General features: G+C 43.2%; 2 pseudogenes across 2 annotated transcripts; both read left to right on the forward strand.

Moving 5' to 3' along the window:
• Nucleotides 1–1,690: 1,690 nt before the first annotated feature.
• Nucleotides 1,691–2,477, forward strand: LOC308435166 (tropomyosin alpha-3 chain-like; annotated as a pseudogene). Its single transcript has one exon. The product of its transcript is annotated as a tropomyosin alpha-3 chain-like (transcript).
• Nucleotides 2,478–5,577: 3,100 nt separating this feature from the next.
• LOC308434940 (14-3-3 protein gamma-like) lies at nucleotides 5,578–8,485 on the forward strand (annotated as a pseudogene). The gene is made up of 3 exons: nucleotides 5,578–5,668; nucleotides 7,605–7,670; nucleotides 7,752–8,485. The product of its transcript is annotated as a 14-3-3 protein gamma-like (transcript).
• The last annotated feature ends 804 nt before the right edge of the window (nucleotides 8,486–9,289 follow it).

Below are 9,289 nucleotides of genomic sequence, written 5' to 3' on the forward strand. Positions count from 1 at the left end.
CTCCACATAAAACCAGGCTACACTGAAAGTATTAGAAGAGAAAGTGGAGGAAGAGCTTAGAACACATAAGCACAGGGGAAATTTTCCTGAACACCATTGTCCTATTCTCTAAGAACAAGAATCGACAAATGGGACCTCTTGAAATTGCAAAGTTTCTGTAAGGCTAAGGACACTATCAAGAAAACAAAATGGCAGCCAACAGACTGGGACAAGATCTTTACCAATCCCACATCTAATAGAGGGCTAATATCCAATATATACAAAAAACTCAAGAAATTAGACCCCAGAGAATCAAACAATCTTATTTTTAAAAAATGGTGTGCAGAGCTAAACAATTCTCAACTGAGGAATACTGAATGGCCGAGAAGCACCTAAAGAGATGCTCAACATCTCCAGTCATCAGGGAAATGCAAATTAACCCTGAGATTCCACCTCACACCAGTCAGAATGGCTACAATCAAAAACTCAGGTGACAGCAGATGCTGGCAAGGATGTGGAGAAAAAGGAACACTCCTTCACTGTTGGTGGGGTTCTAAGCTGTTACAACCACTCTGGAAATCAGTCTGGCATTTCCTCAGAAAATTGGACATAGTACTACCTGAAGACCCAGCTATTCCACTCCTGGGTATATACCCCAAAGATGCTCCAACATATAATAAGGACACATGTTCCACTAAGTTCATAGCAGCCTTATTTATAATAGCCAGAAGCTGGAAAGAACCCAGATGTCCTTCAACAGAGGAATGGATACAGAAAGTGTGGTGCATTTACACAATGGAGTATTACTGAGCTATTAGAAACAATGACTTTATAAAATTCCTAGGAAAATGGATGGATCTAAAGAATATTATCCTGAGTGAGGTAACCCAGTCACAAAAAAATCTCATGGTATGCAGTCACTGATAATTGGATACTAGCCCCAGAAATCTCTGAATACCCAAGAAACAATTCAAAGACCTTAGGGAGCTCAAAAAGAAGGAAGACCAAAATGTTGAAGTCTCTGTCCTTCTTAGAAGGGAGAACAAAACACTCATGGGAGGAGTTACAGGATAGAGTGGAAGAGGGATTAAAGAGGGGTTGGTTCAGGGGCTGCCTCACCTGGGGAGCCGCCCCATGTGCAGCCACCAGGCCGAAACACTAGCTTATGTTGGGAGGTACTTGCTGGCAAGAACCAGATAAGGGTGCCTCCTCAGGGATTCTGCCAGAATCATGCAGCTGAGCAGGCTTGCAGCTAACCATCAGACTGAGTATGGGGACCCTGACAAGGGTGCTGGGGTTGGGGGAAGATTGAAGGAGCTGAAGGTGGTTGTGGCCTCATGGGAAGAACAACATTGTCGACCAACCAAATCCTCCACAGTTCCCATGGACTAGATCACCAACCATTGAGCACACACTGAGAGAGGCCCATGGCTCCAGCTGCATATGTAGCAGAGAATAGCAGTGTCTGGCATCAATGGGAGAAGAGGCCTTTGGTCCAGGGAGGGCACATTTTTCCCAGTGTAGGGGAATGCCAAGGCACTGAGGTAGAGAGGGTGATTGGAAGCTAGTGCACCATCGTGAAGAGGATAACAATTCAAATGTAAGAGAGTATCTAATTAAAATATATATCTATATATATATCGGAAAAGCGGCTACAACGCCGAGCGGAGGAGGTAGGAACCTGATTTCCAGAAGCAGCTGGGTAGGCACCATGGCCTGGAACACCACCATCGAGGCGGTAAAGCGCAAGATCCAGGTTCTGCAGCAGCAGGCTGATGATGCGGAGGAGAGGGCCGAGCGCCTCCAGCAGGAAGTGGAGGGAGAAAGGCGGGCCAAGAGCAGGCTGAAGCTGAGGTGGCCTCCTTAAACCGCAGGACCCAGCTGGTTGAAGCGGAGCTGGACTGTGCCCAGGAGCGCCTTGCCACTGCTTTGCAGAAACTGGAGGAAGCGAAAAAAGGCTGCTGACGAGAGTGAGAGAGGTATGAAGGTGATTGAAAACCGGGCTCTAAAAGATGAAGAAAAGATGGAACTCCAGGAAATCCAGCTAAAGGAAAAAAAAGCACACTGCAGAAGAGGCAGACAGGAAATATGAAGAGGTGGCTGGTAAGTTGGTGATTATTGAAGGAGACTTGAACGCACGGAGGAACGCGCCGAGCTGGCAGAGTCCCGTTGCCGAGAGATGGATGAGCAGATCAGACGGATGGACTAGAACCTGAAGTGTCTGAGTGCTGCTGAAGAGAAGTACTCTCAAAAAGAAGACAAGTACGAAGAAGAAATAAAGATTCTTACTGATAAACTCAAGGAGGCAGAGACCCGTGCCGAGTTTGCTGAAAGATCGGTAGCCAAACTGGAAAAGACCATTGACGACTTGGAAGATAAGCTGAAGTGCACCAAAGAGGAGCATCTCTGTACACAAAGGATGCTGGACCAGACCCTGCTGGACCTGAATGAGATGTAGACCTTCCCCATCCCTGCCCTGCGGCCGCTCCTCCCTCTGACCTTGACTCCGCCCGAGGCCAGCCTCCCGGAAGCTGACCTTGAAACTGAGGGCTGATCTTTGTAACTGAAGGCTGCTTTCCCTCCTGCTACCCCTTCTACCCCTCTTGTGTTTTTCACAAAACTGTGTCAGCCTCTTCCCAGAGTTCGAACTAGAGGGGCTGAACACCTTTGGAAACAATATTTAAGGGAATGTGAGCACAACGCAAAGTGTCCTCAATGCAGTTGTGATATGCACAGTGTGACATCTTTTTATCTTAGCAACCATTTTTAACATGCCAAGCATTTCTGCAGCTTGGAGCAGCACACTTTAGCCTAATGGCTGCTGTCTCGCCATGGAGGAGAAACCCAAGAAGGGGCCTGCCTTACTGAGAGCCTGCAGAGCCCAGGCAGGCTCCACTGTGGGAGACCTCGGTGCTCCACACCAAATCTTAGCCAAGCAACTTGGGAGGGAGGGTCCCAGGAAGTTAACCAGAAACAAAAAACATTCCGGGCTGTAAAGGTTTTCAGCTTAGTTTTTACTTTTTCCATCAGATGTGACCAAATGAGACGGTAAGACGTCTGAGACACCCCCACCTCCCAGGGTCCCATGCGTTAGGCAAGCGTGCTACTGTTCAGCCCCAGCCCTGAGCCCAGACTTGTCCCAGCGCTACCCCTTTCCCAACTGCTCAAAAATGGATCATGCTGCCCCTTAGTGTTGTGGTGACCTCTTAGCACTCACCTGCCCCCAAGGGGGACAGAGAAGGAGAATTATGTTTGTGCCATTGATTTAGCCACATGAAAGTCATCTCATCGCCCTTCCCTGAAGCTGCTGTCTCTGAAGTGCCATCTCATTGTGCTGATATCAGTCAGTGCTGGAGAAATCTTGAATAGCTTATGTTTAAAAAAAAAAAAAAAAACTTTTTAAATTAAAAAAAAATCTTCTGTATTTAAACTTTTTTCCTGCCATTTTTTGATAAGAGATATCTGTTCCCTTTTGTTAATTGAGTTGTAAGAATTAATTATTACTTGTATATTTGTCTGTGCAAGACTATTATCTCTTTTAACTTAAAACAAATTTTGATAAGCATAAAATTTCCTTTTGATCAAACACCAGTTTTTAAGAATTGTTATTGTTTTTATTGTCTAAGAAATATTAATTTATTTCTAACACATGAAAATGTATTTTTACTTCTGAAGCTTTAAAAAATCTTATATTTAAATATATCATCATATACATTAATTCTTACATTTTATAAGAGGTAGGAGACATAGTTCATGTCTTTTCTTCTTTTCACATGGAGTTCCAGCTATGTCATCATATTAGAAAAGTTTTCTTTTCCTGAGATTGCTTTGCTTTCATGCCTGTGTGGAGAGTTAGTTCCCTAACAGTATACAGTTGTTTGGGACTTCTTAACTCATTTATTTATTGGCTGATGTATTTATTAAATTTTTTGCTGTATTATCTTGATGCAAGATACATATACACTTCCTAAGGGAGTAGATTTTAAGGGTTCTGGAATGGCTTTGCCATATATCAGTTTGTGTAGAGAAACTTTTATCCAGCAATATAGCTGCTTTGGCAAGGGATCACATCTAAAGAACTTCTAGGACTGTGTGATCTCCCTGGAATGACACACCTTTAATCCTTCTGTCTGGAATACAGACACACCCCTAGTACATACCTTTAATTCCAAATAATGAAAGCAAAGTTAGTTTGTAGAAGGAAGCTGCTATGTTTGAAAGTTGCATCTAATTGAGGGGCACACAAAGTGATAAATCAGAGAACGACTTGACAGACCAAGTTGGGTATAGGATATGCCCAACTCTGGCAAGAACAGGAATAAGCTCACTTGGAATTGAATTTGTGCCTGTTCAGTTGGTGGCAGTTCAGTTTGTGGAGTTGAGAGGCAGTTTCTACTAGGACAGTATTATAGACTGGTTACAGAGAAAACAAGGTAGACATGCGTGAAGCCAGAGAATGAGAAGGAGCCAGGAGGGTAGAACATATTAGTAGTGTTAGTTTGAGGCCAAGCAGAGCAATTCAGTCAGAGGATGGGAGAAGCCAGTTTGAATCAGTCAGCTGGGAGAAGAGTTTGAGCCAGAATAGGTGAGTTGAACCAGCCAACCAGAGTTCAGAAAGTGCTAGGAAGGGTGAGCTCATTCAACAAGCTGTAAGCCTCCAAGACAATACGCAAGTTAGCAATACTTTGACAAGCATGCCATTGTAATAATATTGAGGTGGACTAGACAATTTGTTTCATTTTCATGATTGCTATGTATGCTAAGATTTGTTTTTTTAAATCATAGACTATACTTTGGATTTACACTGGAATTTAGAAATCAATAGCAGAAAAATAAGTAATATGCAAATGTTTAGAAATTGAATAGCACATTTTGAAAAATTGTGATTTTGGAAAGTAACCATAATAAAAATTAAATAATGGTTTAGATTAGAGGTAAATATGACATAATATGTGGAACCAGCTAATGTGCTTAAAAGGAAACATGCTTGTAAAATTAAAAGTTGGTTTGCATCTTAAGCTTTTATCTTAAGTAATTAAAAAAAATTCAGAGAGTGGAAAGAACTGCTAAACATAAGAATAAGATTTAAGTCAACATAAATAAGTCATACAATAGAAATTGAGCAAAGATTAATGCCTGTAGTGAGACTGGCTAAGAAGGAAAATATAAGTTACTTACATCAGGAATGAAAACGAAGACATTACTATGATTCTTAAAGTTGATTAAAGACTGAAGAGATGGCTCTGTAACATGCTTGCTGTATTCACGTTCAAGCTCCAGCACCCTCTAAACATTAGGCATGGTGACACACCCTGATAATCCCCAGTCCGGGAAAGCCAGGAGGATCTGTAGGACTTGCTGGCCTACATGATAAGATAGCCTCAAAGATAGCCATATCTCTGAGTTCTAGGTCCAAAGAGAGACGGCCTCTCAAAAACTTATAATCAAAACAGCATGGAGAGTCATTGAAAAACATTCTCAGCATAGATCTCAGGCCTTCAAAGACAAGAATATGTGTATATACATACGTTCATACATGTGTATGTATGTTCTCAAACATTTGCACACATACATGTAAGCATACATGTAAACCTAGAAATGGTCAAAAGCATGTACTGTGAGACCAAGATGGGAACCCTATACTTGCAAGTTAATGGGAGCCCTAATCAGGAACAATACACCTTGCAAAGTATGAATTCTGTTTGCAGTTAAGATAGTTAAGAGTAAGTTTCAGTATGTCCTGTACAGGCTAAGGTTTCTGTTTTTAGTTAATGAAGTTCCTGTTTGTCTTGCGTTAAGTTCTTGCAGGTTCAAGTTTCTATTCACAATTACACTAAATTTGCAACCTCAATGTATACCCTTACTCTTGTTCCTTTTCATTGTGCTTTCCTAACAATGTATAACAGCCAACTCTCTCACCCCAGTGAACAACTTATCACTTATATAAAAGGGACTTTAAGAAGTTCACAGGGACAGGGACTGCTCTCTCAAATTCCCACTTAGCACCCCAAGGCAGTCAGTTGACCAGTCCTGGGTGCACCCAAAAAATATATCTTATTTTAATTGGACAATCATGGATTTTGTCATATGAGTCTCAGATTTAACAGTACATATAAGCAAACATGTACACACACACACACACACACACACACACACACACACTTAAGCACATACTAAGAAATGATAATACCCAACAATGTTTTACAAATAAATGAAAAATAAATTGCCAAATACTCATTTTTCTGCACAGGACTAGACAGTACATACACTGGGCTTGCAGATAATATATACTTTGGGCCTTGGGCCTTCTGGGCCACACCGCTATACCTGCTGACCTGTACTGCAATAATACAGAAGCATCCATGGCACGCACTATGTACTTCTTTAAGGGGTTTACTGTATTGCAATAAATCTTGTAATGTGAACAACTCTAAGGTTATAGTTTTCTGACTCCTCTTGTAAACAATAAATACCCACAAAAGAAGACTGGCACGAGAAAAATTAAAAATCCAAATATTTCTATGTCCATTAAAGTAATTGAATGCACGAATTGAAAACTATTGTCACAAGAAAAATGCCAGGGGAGATGGCTTTACTGATAAATTCTTTCACACAAGCATAGCAGTCTGACCTGGGGAGAGAGTGTCCCATCGTTAAAGTCCCCACTGTGCAAGCATATGGACCTAATCTTGGACCCCTGGAACCCAGATTTTTTATTTGTTTGCTTTAATGTATGGCAAGACACATCTCACTGGGAAAGAGGAGAGAAGTGGATCCCTAGGGTTCCCAGTGCCTTTAATCTAGCTAGATGAGTCTGTAACCGGTCCTCTGCCTGTAGGTTATAGCTATTGCCATGTTTATAGGGCTCCTGACTATGAGAACAAGTGGGTCTCTGACTCTTGTGTCTGCTCTTGGGACTCTCTTCCTGTTGTATTGACTAACTTTGATATGATAGTTTTTGTTTCATTCTGTTATTGTATATGATTGTATGTTGTCATGTCATGTCTTTGAAGCCTGTTCTTTTCTTACCTGAGTCAGAAAGGGGGTGGATCTTGAGGTGTGGGAGGTGAGGAACTGGGAGCTGTGGAGGAAGGGGAAACTATAATCAGGATATAGACCGTGGCACAAGAATCTACTTTGAATAAAGAGAAAAATAAAAGAAAATAGAGGAAGTCTTTTTTTTTTTTTTTTTTGTGGGAAAAGGATTGGGAAAATACGTCAAAAAATAGGAGTAAATAAAAAGATAAAGCAAATTCAAGCTCTGCACCAATTCGAGCATGCATACTAAAATCAGCAAGAAAGAAAAGGACTTTCTTTTTTCTTAATGAAAAATTTAAGGTGGATACTCTGAAGTGTGAATATATTCTTTTGTACCATCACTAAAGTTTTTTTTTTGTTTTTTGTTTATTTTTTTGTTTTTTGCCTCTCTGTTACCACAGCAGAGGAGGCAGACACTATGATCCCCCCCAGAATAAATTGAAAACTGTATTCCAGTGAGTATTTTGAAATGATAAATGGGAGAAAAGTAAATTGTATGTAATTGTACATAAATTAAAACACCCAAAACAAACTTGTTAAACATAACAGATGCATTTACTTGTAAGTTTTTCAAAAAAATGTTTCAGCCTCCTTGCGCTGGGTCCTGGGGTCGCAGCTCTTGCCGCTGCCTCCTCGCCTCAGCAACTTGCTTCGTGAGTTGGTCCCTCCAACACAAGAGCTCTAAGCCACTCCTCTTTTCCTAAAGCCCTTCAAGGTGGCTTCCTTCTTTCCAGCCAACCCTCTTCATCCCCGCGAAGATGGTGGACCACGAGCAACTGGAGCACAAAGCCCGGCTGGCCAAGTAGGAGGAGCACTAAGACAGAACGTTACAGAACTGAATGAACACTGTCCAATGAGGAACGGGACCTCCTGTTGGTGGCCTACAAGAACGTAGTTGGGGTTCGCCACTCCTCCAGCAGCACTGAGCAGAAGACGTCTGTGGATGGCAACGAGAGGATAGAGATGGTCCCAGCCTACCGGGAGAAGATTGAGAAGGAACTGGAGGCCATGTGCCAGGACGTGCTGAGCCTGCTGGACAAACTACCTGATCAAGAACTGCCGTGAGACCCAGTAAGAGAGCAAGGTGTTCTACCTGAGGATGAAAGGGGTGAAAGGGGACTATTACCATTATCTGGCAGAAGTGGCCGCCAGGGAGAAAAGGGCGACTGTGGTGGAGTCTTTCGAGAAGGCCTACAGTGAAGCCCACGAGATCAGCAAGGAGCACATGCAGCCCACCCACCCCATCCGGCTGGGCCTGGTGCTTAACTACTCCATTTTCTACTACAATACCCAGAAAGCCCCGGGCAAGCATGCCACCTGGCCAAGACCGCCTTCGATGACGCCATCGCCGAGCTCGGCGCTCTGAAGAGGACCCCTATAGGACTCCGCTCTGATCGTGCAGCTGCTCAGAGACAACCTAACGCTCTGCACGAGCGACCAGCAAGGTGACGACGACGACGACGACTGAGGTGGTGAAAGCAATGATGTGACTACTGCAGTCTTCCCCCCACCCCCCATGAGTTGAGGGTCGGGTAGGGGAGGGAAAAGGAGGGCTGACCTTCCCAGGGAGAAACCCACAAGTGTCCTGTCTTTGATCGCCTCGTTGACATTTTTGCCACAATACCTCTAGTGGAAAGTCAGGCTAGCTATGCTGGTGTCGGAGTAGCAGCCTCACACAAGCGCCCGGACTGTTGTGCAGGCTCGTGCAAGTGGAGTTGTCTACCTTTAATTTAACTTACTGCTAGATGGTGGGGTTCTAAGGAAAAAAAAAAGCAGCATTCGGTGGTTCCAGTAAGGATTCTTCTGTCCACACGCTCTCGTCTTCAGTCCCGTGGTTGTTTTCTCTCCGCGGCTGTGCTTTTTCTTTCTTCTTTCTTTTCTCTTCTCTCCTCTCTCTTCTCTCCTCTTCTCTCTTCTCTCTTCTCTCCTCTTCTCTCTTCTCTCCTCTTTTCTCTTCTCTCCTCTCTCTTCTCTCCTCTTCTCTCTTCTCTCTTCTCTCCTCTTCTCTCTTCTCTTCTCTCTTCTCTCCCCTCTCCCCTCTCCCCTTTCCCCCCTCTCTCTCTCCCGGGATGTATACTGGAGGAGTTAAATTGATCCAGACATGGCCCTGTACTTAGAAGTCTCTGATGGGTCGACAGTATTAACACTAAATTGTAGTTTACGGCATTTCTACATGACACGAAGCCATTGGTTCTAAGTTTTCCTTTGTCAGCCCGGCTTTATATCGGTGTCCAGGTTGGTCTGGTTGTTCAGCGGCTCTTATCGTGGGAAG

The sequence above is a fragment of the Micromys minutus genome, assembly GCF_963924665.1.
Source record: "Micromys minutus genome assembly, chromosome: 22".
Lineage (NCBI taxonomy): Eukaryota > Metazoa > Chordata > Mammalia > Rodentia > Muridae > Micromys > Micromys minutus.